The sequence below is a fragment of the Chiloscyllium plagiosum genome, chromosome 10 (assembly GCF_004010195.1).
Source record: "Chiloscyllium plagiosum isolate BGI_BamShark_2017 chromosome 10, ASM401019v2, whole genome shotgun sequence".
Classification (NCBI taxonomy): Eukaryota; Metazoa; Chordata; class Chondrichthyes; order Orectolobiformes; family Hemiscylliidae; genus Chiloscyllium; species Chiloscyllium plagiosum.
Window position 1 is genome coordinate 7,459,485 of NC_057719.1, and position 16,071 is coordinate 7,475,555.

Here is a 16,071-nt window from a genome sequence, read left to right on the forward strand (position 1 = left end):
GATATTTGCCAGTGCTTGTACAATGTTTGCAACCATTCTCAACACCTCAAATAGTGAAGCAGTTCATGTTCAAATACAACAAAATCAGGGCAATATCCAGGCTTGAGCTGGCAAGTAGCGAGTAAAATGCCCTCCATCATAGATGCTCAGTAGCAGCAGTGTGTACTATCTACAAGATGCACTGCAGAAATTTACTGAAGATCCTTAGGCAACACCTTCCAAACCTATAATCACTTCCATCTAGAAGGACAAGGACAGAAGATACATGGGAACACCACCACTTGCAAATTCCCCTCTAAGTCACTTCACCATCCTGACTTGGAAATATATTGGTGCTCCTTCACTGTCACTGGATCAGAATTCTGGAATTCCCTCTCTAAGGGCTTTGTGCATCTACCTAGATGGACTACAGTGGTTCAATAAAGCTGCTCACCACCATCTTTTTAAGGGCAACTAGGGACGGGCAATAAATGTTGGCCAGACCATGACAGCACCATCCCACAAGTGAAATAAATACTTTGTACATGATAAAGAACAAAAGAGATTAATCCAAGCAGTATCCTCCTCTTGTAGATTGCTTTGCTTTGAATGGAAGCCTATTTGCATGCAATTTTTGCTCCTTGTCCAATCATATGTATATGACAGTATATACAATTTAATTATATCCGGTGTACCAAACACTGTGACAGTTATAAGTAGTGGGGTTTAATGGGCGCAGCAAGAATGAGACCGGTAAGTGGGACTTGCTTAGATTCTAGACAACAGATTTTTGCAAAAATTAAAACACAAAATGTTGGAAATACTAGATGGCTCCTGTGGCGAGAAACAGGCAGTGTTTATTGTTTTGCAAAGGCTAGGAGTAGAATGTGTTTTCAGTACTTTCACTGTGCTTCAGAATTCAGCATTCTGGCTAGGAAAGATACTATTGGATATTCTTCAATCCTTCTGTGCCAACTCTTCTTCCACCCATCCCGTTCTGTGTCTCTGTCCATGAAATGCCTTGTTTATCCCTCACTTCTTGATTGGATATTGTGATGAGGGCCATAAGGAATCTGCTATGGTATATGAATAGTTGATTGAGTAGGAAATTTCTGGTCAGATGGAGTTTAATATTGGAAAATGTGATCATGCACTTGGTAGGAAGAATCAAAAAGCAGACAATTAATTTAAATTGAGTGAGACCCTTTAAAAAGGTGCAGCGCAGAGAGATCTGGATATTTATGAGCTTGAATAAAGTTAGCATGCAGGTGCAGCAAGTAATTATGACGGCATGTGGCATTTTGGCCTTTATTGCCGGGAGTTGGAGTTTAAAAATAGAGAACTCCTCCTACAACTATATGATTGTACTGTTGGTGAAGTCATATCTTGGTCCCTGTATTTAAAATAGGGCATACTGATTTTGGAGACTGTTCAAAAGAAGATTCACTAGACTGATCCCTTGAATGAAGAGATTAACTTATCAAGAAAGGCTAAATAGGTTAGGTCTTTGATTGTTAGAACTTAGAGAAATGAAGAATGATCTTATTGAAATATATAAGATTCTTAGGGAGCTTGATGAGGTAGATGTTGAGATGTTTTCTTTAGTAAGGGCATCTTGGAGTGATAAGGGATCACTCATATAAAACTGATGCAAATAAATTTCTTCTCCCTGAGGGAGTGAATGTCTGGAATTCTCTACACCTGTGTGTTGTGGAGGCTATATCAATGAAAGTATTTAAACAGGAGGAAGATGGATTTGAAAAATCAGAGTTGAGATCTATGAGGAGCTGGCATGAAAGAGGAATTGAGGCCTGGGGCAGATCGGCCTTGATCTTGTACAGTGGTGGGACAGGCTTGAAAAGCAAATAGTCTACTCATGTTCCTGTTTCTTCGGTACTTATGTAAATTTTATTAATGAGGTTAATGGGTTGGGGAAAACTTGCTGAATTGCATGTTTTGTTGCTTTACTTGTAAAGTTGAAAGTTACTGCAGCATCAATTTATTTTCCTAACTACTGCCTCAACCTACTTCTCTACTTTTTAGTTCAAAATATTTGTTCATTTGAACCTGTGCATGTTTAAGGTTGCTGACGCATGATTAAAACAATCATTGTATTTTCATTTCATGTGCAGACTCGTTATCCTTGTAGAGGTATGTTATTACTTATCTGAAAGTTTGCACCTGGCAAATGCAAGGAGTACTGGGATATGTACTTGTGGTTGCAACCTTCCACCACTTGGATTACATCCCTTAAAACTATCCATGCGGGCTTTGAGTGTTAATTCATGGCACTGAATTATCTGAGTCTGCAGTTAATAAGTTATCTGTATTGTTGCAAATCTTTTACCATCTGCCTTTTATGAGGTTGAAGCTGAGTGCACTTTCAAGGAAATATTATGTTAGTATTACTAACCTTACTTTATCACTGCATATGTCTTTAATAAAGTCCATGCACCACTCAGCTGCTTTTACACCTAGGTGAAAGTAAGGACTGCAGATGCTGGAGATCAGAGTCGAGAATAGAGTGGTGCTGGAAAAGCACAGCAGGTCAGGCAGCATCCGAGGAGCAGGAAAATCGATGTTTTGGGCAGGAGCCCTTCATCAGGAATGAGGCTGGGAGTCTCCGGGGTGGAGAGATAAATGGGAGGGGGGGTGGGGCTGGGGAGAAGGTAGCTAAGAGTGGAAATGGAGGAGGCCTGTGCCGAAGACATGTAGGTCCTGGGCCTCCTCCATCGCCACTCCCTCAACACCTGACTCCTGGAGGAAGAACGCCTCATCTTCCGCCTCGGAGCACTACAACCCCAGGGCATCAATGTGGACTTCATCAGTTTCCTCATTTCCCCTCTCCCCACCTTATCCCAGTTCCAACCTGTGAGCTCAGCACCATCCTCATGACCTGTCCTACCTGCCAATCTTCTTTCCCACCTATCCACTCCACCCTCCTCTCCGATCTATCACCTTTATCCCCACCTCCATCCAGCTATTGTACTCTTAGCTACCTTCTCCCCAGCCCCACTTCCCCCCTCCTATTTATTTCTCCACCCCAGAGGCTCCCAGCCTCATTCCTGATGAAGGGCTCCTGCCCGAAATGTCGATTTTCCTGCTCCTCGGATGCTCTCTGACCTGCTGTGCTGTTCCAGCACCACTCTAATCTTGACTCTGCTTTTACACCTAGTTGGTGACAAAGTCTGAATAAGCATCCTGTGCTCCATTTATATTCAAGGAAAAAACTTTCTTTATATTATAAAGTCATAGAATTGTAGAGTTTTTCAGCATAGAAGTAGACAGTTTGGTCCAACTCATCCATGATGACCAGATATCCTAAATTAATCTAGTCCCATGTGTCAGCATTTGGCATATCCCTCTAAATATTTCCTATTCATGTACCTATCCAGATGGCTTTTAAATGTTGTAATTGTACCACCTTCCACCACTTCCTCTGGCAGTTCATTCCATACATGCACCACCCTGCCCGTGAAAAAAATTGCACCTTAGGTCCCTTTTCAACCTTCCCCCTCTCATCTTAAATCTATGCCCTCAAGTTTTGGACTCTGCTACCCTGTGAAAAAGACCTTGGCTGTTCTCCTTATCCATGTACTGCATGATTTTATAAAACTCAATAAGGTCACTCCCGTCAGCCTCCGACACTCTAGGGAAAATAGCCCCAGCCCTATTCAGCCTTTCCCTATAACTCAAACCTTCCAACATCCTTGCAATTTGTTTCTGAATCCTTTCAAGTTTCACAACATCCTTCTTATAGCAGGGAAACCAGAATTGAATGCAGTATTCCAAAAGTGTCCTAACCAATGTCCTGTGCAGCCGCAACATGACCTCCCATTTGTCATACTCAATGCACTGACTAATAAAGGCAAGCATATCAAACACCTCCTTCACTACCCTGTCTACCTATAACTCCACTTGCAAAGAAATATGAATCTACACTCCAAGGTAACTTGTAGAATCATAGAATCCCTACAGTATAGAAACAGACTATTTGGCCCAAGTCCACACTGACCCTCCGAAGAGTAAATGACCCAGATCCATTCCCCTATATTTACCCCTGACGAGTGCACCTAACTTACACATCCCTGAACACAATGGGCAATTTAGCATGGCCAATTCACCTAACCTGCATATCTTTGGACTGTGTGAAGAAACCAGAGCGCCCGGAGGAAACCCACATAGATATGGGGAGAATGTGCAAACTCCACACAGATACTCGCCTGAGAATGGAATCAAACCGGGTCCCTGGCGCTGTGAGGCAGCAGTGCTAACTACGAGCCACTGTGCCATCCCTTATTCAGACAGGCCTCATTAGATTGATATCCTACATACTAGCAGCAGTGTGTCCCATCTACATGATGCACTGCATCAACGTGGCAAGCTTCCCTTGAGAGCACCTTCAAATCTACAACCTCTAAAGCTAGAAGGACAAGGGTATCAGATGCACAGGACAGTACCATCTGAAAAATCCCCTTCCAAGCCATGCAGTCAACTGACTTGGGACTAGATTGCCCTTTGTTTAATCTCATTGGTACAAAAACCTGGAACTCTGTTTTTAACAGTGCTGTGAGTGCACCTGCACCACATTAACTGCAGCAATTCACGAAGACAGCTCACCACCTTCTCAGGAATAACTAGAAATAGGCAATGAATCCTGGCCTCACTAGTGGTACTTTCATCCCAAGACTGGATAAAATTAAAAACTGGTTTCACAGGATTTAGACCAACAGAATCAGATATAAAATTTTCTTCCTGTGCAAAAGTGCTGGCAATAATGTCATATTTGATCTAAAGTTTCGTTTCATCTCCTTGCAGCTAAGGTGAGAAATTAACTTATAGGGGTGATGTAATGGAGATGCAAATATCATAATCCGTTTCGGTCAAATCACCTCTAATACAGAAGCCACCAAGCAGAAACTTGGTTATTCCATTACTTGCTAATAAATTGGCTAAATTGGCTAAAATAAAGTAAGAAAGAAATTACTCCTCAATTCTTCAGGAGTAATATTTTGCTGCTAATTAGCTTGAATGCTTTTTGAAGCTTTGCAAAAGCATTATTATTGTTGCGATTCTATTCCTACACTTCCTTTATCCAGACCCTTTAAACCAATTATGTATAATTTTCAACTTCTGAGACTTGTGCCTTTTCTGTAATTTATTTCATAGAAACGTAAAATCAAAATTCAGGCTCCTGGAGTCAAAGTGCTGTAGAAACCCAGTACATCTGGCAGCATCTGTGGACAGAAAGAAGCAGATTTAACATTTCGAGTCCAGTTGACACCTTCAGAATGATATTTCTGTCTCCACAGATGTTGCCAGACTTGCTGATATTATCTAGTAATTTCTGTTTGTATTTCATATTTCCATCATCCACTGTATTTTGCTTTTAATAATGTTCCGAGAGCTCTTGCTAAGAAATCACATTGTTCATTGATATTATTAAATGTCTTGGATTTCAATCGCTATTTTTGCCCATGTTTGACCTAAAAAAAGTTCTAGTTACTGGTTTCACAATTAATCAAGTGCAAGGAGTTGAAAGATTGATATGTTTCTATTATGGAAGTAATTTCACAGTTTTAAAATGTTAAACAGGTGAGTGTTATTTGAGAGTTAATTTTCCTGCTTGAGATGAGTAGCCCAATCATGCACGCACTTACTCACAGCACAGGCCAGTAACTATTTGTACTATCATATAAGAATTTATAGGTGATATAGGATAATCATTTTGTGGGTAAAAGTCACAATTTTCCTGCAATCTACTACTTCTAATGAATCAATTTGATGGTTTCACATTATTTATATCATGTGCTTTCATGAATTAGAATACCAATAAAGGAAACATTTGAGGCTTGCAAAAAATGCCTTTATTGTCAGCATGCATTACATAAAATCTATCAGAGAATTCCATGTACTATTGAAGATCCAAAGGAACTGTCAGTTTGCTTTTGAACAGAACTATTGAAGTTGTTAATCTCCTGATCAAAGACAGCTCCTAACAACCCTCTCATCTTGTATGTCCTCCTGCTTTAAAGTTAAAAGAAAGCCGTATCTAGTTAGATCTAGCCTGATCCACTCTGGATGAATATGATATTTTTACACATTTTAATTCTTTAAATTTTCTCTTTTTGTAAGAGAACACTTTCTCTGTCATGGCTTCACAGTGAAAACTGTTGCTGAGGAGTGGTCAACAGATGTGAAACATATCTTTTACTAACTCTATGTCAAATAGTGAATGTTTCAAGTTGAGCATGACATATGCAATACCCAGTTTTCCTTTTGGGTGTATCTACTATCTCTTTCTTTGTGCTTCTAATGTAAATGAAAACTTATTCAAGTGTAACATTTTCAAAGCATGGAAACTAGGGTAGGACTAAAATCTGAATGATTGTTTATTGCAGGTGTTATGACTGTGACAGGAGAAATGTGCTGAAAATCAAACCCCATCACTCCACTCATCATACCGTTAGTATAACTATATTGATACATTAACCAAAATTACCTCTGCTTCTCTTTTATACAGCAATCCAGAATAAAAGAAACATTTACCAGCTTCTTTCATAAGCTCAAATATTCCCTGTTTATTATAAACAAAATTTATTCTTAATGCACGCAACAAAGGTGGACCAATATCTAGCTTCGATCTGAAATTAAGATTAATCCCAGGAACAGAAACATACTCTCAATAAGTTTTTGTAGGGATGATTTTTCTTAAATAGAAAGCAGAATAGACAATAGACAATAGGTGCAGGAGTAGGCCATTCTGACCTTCGAGCCTGCACCACCATCCAATATGATCATGGCTGATCATGCTTAATCAGTATCCTGTTCCTGCCTTATCTCCATAACCCTTGATTCCACTATCCTTGAGAGCTCTATCCAATTCTTTCTTAAATGAATCCAGAGACTGGGCCTCCACTGCCTTCTGGGGCAGAGCAGTCCACACAGCCACCACTCTCTGGGTGAAAAAGTTTCTCCTCATCTCTGTCCTAAATGGTCTACCCTGTATTTTTAAGCTGTGTCCTCTGGTTCGGCACTCGCCCATCAGCAGAAACATGTTCCCTGCCTCCAGAGTGTCCGATCCTTTAATAATCTTATATGTCTCAATCAGATCCCCTCTCAGTCTTCTAAACTCAAGGGTATTTTCACAGAAGTGAAAAAACAGTCCCTATTGGCCAAGGAAACAAAGTTTAGAAGGTGAACTCTTTTTTCATGTCTAATGTACTTCTGGTTGACTAATTTGGACCAATTGATTGAAGTATGTTTTCTTTTGATGAAATTGAATTGTGGACAACTATAGACCAATTAGTAGAAATTCATTCTGGTTGGAATTAACTTGGATTGCAGTCTTTGGGAATTGATCTCAGCCCCCCTCTGCAGATTTTCAAAGGTAGTGAGAAATAATGGTATTTGTAATATTTTTTAGTTTCCTGGGAGCTTTTGGGGGCTAAAGGGATCAAAGGGTATGGAGAGAAATCAGAAACAGGGTATTGAGTTGGATGATCAGCCACGATCATATTGAATGATGCAATGGGCTCAAAAGGCCATGATTTGGAGATGCTGGTGTTGGACTGGGGTGTACAAAGTTAAAAATCACACAACTCCAGGTTATCAGGTTATAATCCAACAGGTTTAATTGGAAGCACTAGCTTTCGGAGCACCGCTCCTTCATCAGGCTCCTTCAAAGGCCAAGTGGCCTACTCCTGTTCCTGTTTCTTATATTGCTACTTGAGGATAGGATTTCAAGAGAGAGATGTGAAGCTTCACAGATACTGTCTTTGCTGACTCCCTTGAACTGTAACACAGACCCTTAAGTCCAGAAAGGGTTGTGAGGCAACCATATGCAGAGAGGCCCTTCACTTAGGTTTTTCAATAATTTAGTACATCTCTTAGCTTCTTGAAAGCTTTGGCTGTTCACTCCAAGTGCCTTGATGTTTTCTGTAAATATCAGGTGCTTTACACCACACATTAAACTATGGACTGAACGCCAAAAAAAAAGAAACATAGAAATAGAAGCCGGAGTAGGCCATTTAGCCCTTAGAGCCTAGGACTGTCCTGCCATTCCAAGTATAAGCCCAGTAAAACATTCCTACTGCTGAGCTCAAATTGTCTTGCAATGAAGACCAATACATCATTTGCCTTCCTAATTGTTAGATGCACCTGCTCATTTAATTTCATCAACTGGTGTACAAGGACACCCAGATCCCTTTGGACAATGACACTTACCAGTGTCTGACTATTTAAATAATGCTCTTCCTTTCTATTTATCTCATGAAAGTGTATAACTGCACACTTAGCTATGTTGTACTTCATTTTCCACATGTTTCCCAAATCACTAACCTTGTCCAAATCACCTTGAAGCCTCCCTGCATACTCCTCACAATTAAATCTCACCATGTTAGCTATTGTCAGCAAGCTTGGAACTGTTTCACTTGGTTCTCTCATTTATACATATCATGAATAGCTGGGCCAAATGCTGATCCTTGCAATACCCCATTGGTCACTGCCTGCCACTTGTGATAATGCTGTGGTTGTAAGAGGTTATTTGGTCTTTTTTTGTTTGAGGAGAGGTTGTAAGGCAGCAGCGTTGAGCAGTCTGGGATAAGGTAAACAACTTGGGAGGCCTCTGTTTTTTTTAATAGCCTGAATGGGTGTGATCAGCTCTCACAGATGAGGAATCTGGGTTTTAGTTTTTCAGTAGTATCAAAAGCTGCTGGGTTCTCAACTGATTTGGAGGCTTCAGTGAAAGTCCCCTAGCTGCTTGTCTTTCTGAATTTTCTCTTGATGGTTTTACCTCCTGGATTGGAGAACTGCATGTGAGAACCTGACTCTGAATTTGCCTTTTTTGCCAAGGGGTGTGTTTATGGGATTGTTACTGTATTGTAATAGCGAAAACAAAAGACACTAACACCCACCACTCACCACTTTTGAGTCCAATAATCCTAAACCCCAACTGGAATCAAAGATTAGTAATTTTACTGGATCTATTATTCAGTTAAATTTTCCAATAGAGTTAAGCTATTCTAAATTCCTCTTTCTTTTGTTTGTACTTTAACTATAGTACTTAAATAAATTGTTTTTGCTTAATGTCGAGTAGGTTGACCAGTCGCATTGCATCTGGAACATGGCACTTCACATTTGCCTTTAAAATAAGAAAAAGTTAGGGTCTGGGCTACCTCCTTAAAATATTTTGAGGGGGATCTGGTCTGGTCATAATTGGGGGATCTTTTTGGGATCAAAATCTTTGATTCCAGTTGGGGTTTAGGATTATTGGACTCAAAAGTGGTGAGTGGTGGGTGTTAGTGTCTTTTGTTTTCGCTATTGAATTCAGTTGGTTTAAATAGAAACTCTTTCAGTCACTAAGAGTTTCCTGGGGTAAAAGAAGTCACTGCAGGAGGTTTACAGAAAGTAGGCAAGGAGAAAGTGAGACTGCAGATGCTGAAGATCAGAGCTGAAAATGTGTTGCTGGAAAAGCGCAGCAGGTCAGGCAGCATCAAAGGAGCAGGAGAATCGACGTTTCGGGCATGAGCCCTTCTTCAGGCCCGAAACGTCGATTCTCCTGCTCCTTGGATGCTGCCTGACCTGCTGCGCTTTTCCAGCAACACATTTTCAGAAAGTAGGCAAGGCAAAGCTGTTGAAATTTGCAACCGGCTGCAGTTGGAATTGCCTTTGCCTCTGCGAAAAGGGGAGGTAATGGCAGCAGTAGTTCGATGTTTATGATTGCCGGAAATGCCATCAGAATCTTTAGAAATGGCTAAAATTCAATTGCAAATGAAGCTGCTTGAACATGAAAAGGTAATGAAACAGTTTGAATTATGGTTAAAAGCAGAGGCAAAGAATAGCCCCAGCATAGGAAAAAGAAAAGGAGAGGAAGGCCCCAGCAGAAGAAAAACAGGAAGAGATAGAAAAGTAGAAAGAGAGTTTGATTTTCAGAAATTGGCAATTACAGAGGAAAAAACAATGACTGCAGATGCTGGAAACCAGATTCTGGATCAGTGGTGCTGGAAGAGCACAGCAATTCAGCCTGATGAAGGGCTTTTGCCCGAAACGTCGATTTTGCTGCTCGTCGGATGCTGCCTGAATTGCTGTGCTCTTCCAGCACCACTGATCCAGAATTAGAGAGGAAAGTCAACTTAAAAGGGTGGAGGTGAAGGTAGAGGTAGACTTAGAGAGAAGGATAGTGAAGACAAGCAAACCCATCGAAGTCAAAGGCCTGGGGGGAGCTGTTTAAATAGGTCCAAGCATTGTCTAAATTTGAAGAGAAGAATGTAGAAGCCTTTTTTTCATTTTGTGTGAGAAAGTGACCAAACAAATGAAATGGCAGGGACCATGTGGATATTGTTGATCCAAACAAAATTGGTCGGTAGAGATAGTGAGGTATTTGCATCACTATCAGAGGAGGTATGTGGGAAGTATGAGGTGAAAAACACCATCTTAAGTGCCTACATACAAGGTTTCAGGAATGTAAGGAGGGACCCTCGTCAAAATATATTGAGTTTGAAAGGATCAAACAAAGTGATTTTGATAGGTGGATAAGGCATTGAAAATGATCAAACATGATGTTCTTAGAGAGACAGTTACTTTGGAGGAGTTCAAAACTTCACTTCCTGAAGTAGTGAGAACTCATGTGGAAGAGCAAAGAGATTAAACTGCAAGATTAGCAGTGGAAATGGCTGATGACTATGAATTGGTTCATAAATCAATATTTGGCTTCCAACATCAATTTCAATCTGTGAGGGAAAAGAGAGGTCCTCAGGTGGTAAGGAAAAGGACATCTCATTGAAGATAGTAAAGATAGTTTACCACAGGGTAAACAGGAAACCCATGAGGGGGAAAGAGAAATAAAAAATCTCAGGTGTTATCACTGCAATAAACTTGGCCACATGTAGTTGCAGTATTGGCAGTTTAGAATAAGCACTGGGAAGACTGATGTGGTAAAACAAAATAAATCAATGAGTTTTGTTGAAGCACAGTAGAAGCTAAAAAGCTGCACCAGAATGTACAATCTGGTCAGGGATTGGTTGCGAAGAAAGTGTCATATTTCCTCAAACCATTCACTTGTAAGGATAGGTTTACTTGCATATGCCAGTAAGAGCGGATAAAGAAATTACAATTTTAACAGCTATGTAAGCACATCAATCTTCGATGGTGAGAGGTGAGGAGATATGTAATTCAGAAGGAGTATTGCCAGAAAAAGTGATATTATGTGGAATTCACAGTGAGACGAGGAGTGCTCCATTATATACAGTGAAGTTGAAGAGTCCGGTGAAAAGTGGGGAAGTGGTGGTAGGAATATTGTAGAAACTCTCAGCTCCAGGAATACAATTTGTCTTTGGTAATGATATGGCTGGATGACACATAGGAGTGAAGCCTACTGTGGTTGAAAAGCCAGTGGAAATCAAGCAACTGAGGTATAACAGGAAGTATATCCTGGGATTTTTCCTGACTGTGTGATAACAAGATCACAAGGCCACCGATTGAAGCAAGAGGAGAAACCAAGAATAGAGATAAGGAAGTTAAGTTCAATTTATCAGAAATTTTGTTTGATCAAATGGTTGAGAAAAAAACAAGAACAGGTGGAGGACTGATCATGTTCTATCCCACTTTCCTGTCATTTTCCCCATAATCCTTCATTCCCTTACTGGGGGAATATCTATCTCGGCCTTGAATATTCTTAATGTACCAACCTCAACAGAGGAAATTCCTCCTCATCTTGTCTTAAATGTGCTGTATATATCTCTTCTAAGAACCTTGTATGTTTCAGTGAGGTCAACTCTCGTTCTTCCATATTCCATATTCCAATAAGTTTAGGCTTAACATACTCAACTTGTCCTCATAAGATAGTCCCTCCATACCTGATATCAACCTGGTGAACCTTCTCTGGACTGCTCCAATGCCAATATATCTTTCCTTAAAAATGGGCCCTAAACGGTTTATAGTACTCCAGCTATGTTCTAACGATTGCCTCATACAATTTTAGCAAAGCCTCCCTTTTATATTCAATTCCTTTTGAAATTAAGGCCAGCCAGCAACACCCACATCCCACAATGAATATTAGAAAAATTCCATTTGCCTTTCCTATTACCCACTGAATTTGATACTAGCTTTTTGTGATTCATGGACAAGGATTCCCAAATCCCTCTGTTCTGCAACATTTTGCAATCTTTCTCCATATAAATAATATTCAACTCCTCTCTTCTTCCTGCCATAAGTACACAATTCCCCACATTATATTCCACTGCCCTGGAAGTCTTCAACATTGACTCTAAACCCTATGAAGTCTCATGGCTTCAGTTAAACATGAGCAAGGAAACCTCCTGCTAATAACCACATACCATCCCCCCTAGATAAGAATATAAGAACTAGGAGCAGGAATAGGCCCTTTGAGCCTGCTCCCCCATTCAATAAGATCAAGGCTGATCATTTTGTGGCCTCAGCTCCACTTACCCACCCTCTCACCATAACCCTTAATTTCTTTACTGTTCAAAAAAATACATCTTAGCTTTAAAAGCATTTACTGAGGAAGCCTCAACTACTTCACTGGGCAGGGAATTCCATAGATTCACAATCCTCTGTGTGAAGAAGTTCCTTCTCAATTCGGTCCTAAATAGTTATGTTGCACAACCAATGTTTTGCAGTCTGGAAAGATTCACCCTAGTTGTCAAGGTTGCACTCACCTTTCAAATTTCCAGTTTGCGAGGTTGTAGAAGCTGCTCACACCTGGATCTCATTTAGCACTCAGGATGGCTAGGCTCTGTACCTTCAAAGTTGTAGTTGCTACTAAAAAGATGTTAGCGCATACAGCCAATAATAAAAAGTGAATGTATGTGTACAAATATGAGAACATATTCATTATTAAGTGTCACCAAAGCCATGCCAATATGCCTCTGAGGGTCTTCCTTGCCTCCCACTATGTCAGCCATGATTGAATGGCAGAGCAGACCCGAAGTGCTGAAAGGCCTAATTCTGCTCCTGTATCTTGTAGCCTTATATTTAGGTGCAACCCTGAGCTCCGCAGCTGGGGTGGAGGGGGTGCTGTCCTTAATGTGGAGCTTTTAGCCTTGGAACTTTTGTCGGGTGTCTCTGAGGGCATTTGTGCTGGTGGGCCAGACATGCTGAGTGTATCCTGCCCTGAGGCAGGGGCACCAGCCTTAGATTGAGCTCCAACAAAGCTAAAGGTGGACAGCAGTGATGTAAGGCCCTGTCACCTCTGGAGCGTTCAGAGAGGACATCTCTGAAGGACATATATGTGGTTCCTCCTTGTCACTGCCCTATGTTCTTTAGAGGAAGCAACACCTGAAGTGAGGTCAAAGTCACTTGTCCTCCAGTTGCTTTGCCATTGGTGCTGAACACCAATGGCTAGAGAAATGGAGTGCATATCTGTGCATATATCCAGCATACACTGAGTGTCCTGGACCTGACACACCAGGGCAGTCACCAAACTGTCCATGAAAGCAACCAGACACTCATGTCAGAGAGCGTATGGTGTAAACACTGTTGATACAGTCTTGAACCAGTTTGGCTACTGCCTGTGACAAGTCTTCTTGCTGCTCATTTGTGTACTTGTGCATTTGAATAAAGTTGTTAACTGTTAACATCTTGGGATCCTCTCCTACTTGGGGCTGATCAAGTGTCTGAATTCTAGTAGTCCTCTAATTACCAATAACCAGGGGCTATTCTTCATTGAGTTGTGGAAATGATGTGCTCACGAACATGTGATCCTGACTCTAATCTAGTAAAAATACTCACCAAGATGTCAGTAACTAAGATGCTGAAGGATGCAAGAGGCAGCCTTGTCAGTGCACCCGCTGAGGATCTATGGCTTCTTCCTCAGAGGTGGAGGTTTGTAGTTTTGTGAATTGCTATATCCTTGTCAGCCATACTCTGTCCTCATTAGAGAATGAAGTGTTGTAACTTATGAAAAAGATTTCCCAGAGTATCCCACCTTCTGCTTTGCCCTGAGATCCCACTTTTCTATTTTGAATTGCCCCCTTTCACTGTAATAATTCCCTCAGTAACCAAGCCCAATAAACACTATCCCAAACTTGAGCCACCAAGGACTCCATGGACTGCGCCCTGATCATCAATGTCCAACCCACCTCCGCACTCAACTGATGTCCCCATAGATCTCTGACTGACAAGCCTATAATCCCTTCACTGGTCGCAGCACCTGCAGAATTGATTGTGGTCCAATCCTTAGACTGCAAAGATATGAATCCTCAAACTCTGGGAGGACCAAATGTCTGATTATGGACAACCATTTGGACTGGAACTGGACAAGCTCCTTGACTGAATGATGGTACCCCATTGACACCACTAAGAACTGGTCCCCTTTGACTTTCAGATGTGGACATTTGGTTGAACAACATGCAATGTGTTTGCCATAACAGCTGGCACATTCTGTAAGTGTGAAATTGATTCACAATGCTATGCAGCAAAACGATCATCTCTTGACTTTTCAGTGCTCTGAACTGTGACAGGCTGCTTGTCTTTCCCTCCGTGTTACAAAACAATGCAAACCACTGATGCTGACATCTTGTAATTTAACACTGACGAGGCTGTATGCCAATAGACAATATAAGCCACAGAGGCTGACAGCCTCCAAGTAAGTGCAAAGTGTTTGAGTTGTAAGAAATGTAGCCATAAGGTGCCTCCTGTGTAGATACACATGTTGCACAAAGCAACCTGACAGAAGCATGGAACTTGTAAGTGTCCCAGATCTCGAAATTGAACTGGTGAAGTGTGAGTTGGTCTGAAAGTATACATTAGATGAGATTTAGATTCCCTACAGTATGGAAACAAGTCCTTCGGCCAAACAAGACCACACCGACTCTCCGAAGAGTAACCCACCCAGACCCATTCCCCTACCCTATATTTATTCCTGACTAATGCACCTGACACTATGGGCAATTTAGCATGGCCAATTCACCTGATCTGCACATCTTTGGATTGTGGGAGGAAACTGGAGCACCCGGAGGAAACCCACGCAGACATGGAGAATTGTCAAACTCCACACAGACAGTCGCCCTAGGCGGGAATCGAACCTGGGGCCTTGGCGCTATGAGGCAGCAATGCTAACTGCTGAGTCACTGTGCCGCCCCACTGCATGGTGTTGTGGCTGGTCGTTTGTCGATGCCCACGTGTATGAATGGAGGAAGAGGAGGATGGGTATACATAGAGCATGCAAGGATATGGTGGTGAAGCCAGAGTTGGATGAATACCTAGTTGGATGAAAACTGCTGCCTCCAGGCAACCGCTCTGACTTTCATATCAGGAATAGGTATCATTTAGTTTCTTGGAGAAGGAGAAGAGTATTGGAATTGTATAGAAAGTTGGGCAAATAATGAGATCTTCTAGAAGAAAGTGAGGACTGCAGATGCTGGAGATCAGAGAGACACATTTCCAGCAACACATTTTCACCTATGCTGCCTGACCTGCTGCACTTTTCCAGCAACACATTTTCACCTATGCTGCCTGACCTGCTGCGATTTTCCAGCAACACATTTTCAGCGGCTGCCTGACCTGCTGCGATTTTCCAGCAATACATTTTCAGCTTGCTGTCTGACCTGCTCCGCTGTTCCAGCAATACATTTTCAGCTATGCTGCCTGACCTGTTGCGCTTTTCCAGCAACACATTTTCACCTGTGCTGCCTGACCTGCTGCGCTTTTCCAGCAACACATTTTCACCTGTGCTGCCTGACCTGTTGCGCTTTTCCAGCAACACATTTTCACCTGTGCTGCCTGACCTGCTGTGCTTTTCCAGCAATACATTTTCAGCTATGCTGCCTGACCTGCTGGGCTATTCCACCAACACATTTTCAGCTCCTTGGATGCTGCCTGACCTGCTGCGCTTTTCCAGCAATACATTTTCAGCTATGCTGCCTGACCTGCTGCGCTTTTCCAGCAATACATTTTCAACTTGCTGCCTGACCTGTTGCGCTTTTCCAGCAATACATTTTCAGCTATGCTGCCTGACCTGCTGCGCTTTTCCAGCAACACATTTTCAGCTCCTTGGATGCTGCCTGACCTGCTGTGCTTTTCCAGCAATACATTTTCAGCTATGCTGCCTGACCTGCTGCGCTTTTCCAGCAA

At 41.7% G+C, this 16,071-nt stretch overlaps 1 protein-coding gene across 4 annotated transcripts in view; it reads left to right on the forward strand.

Moving 5' to 3' along the window:
* ston2 (stonin 2) overlaps positions 1 to 16,071 on the forward strand; it is a 139,745-nt gene that overhangs the window by 85,626 nt on the left and 38,048 nt on the right. Inside the window, exon 2 of one of the 4 annotated variants that reach the window (XM_043696977.1) lies at positions 6,381 to 6,444. The exons of the other annotated variants lie outside the window; for them this stretch is intronic. The gene's annotated coding sequence lies outside the window, so the exon portion shown is untranslated. The remainder of the gene's footprint in view (positions 1 to 6,380; positions 6,445 to 16,071) is intronic. 4 annotated transcript variants of the gene reach the window in all.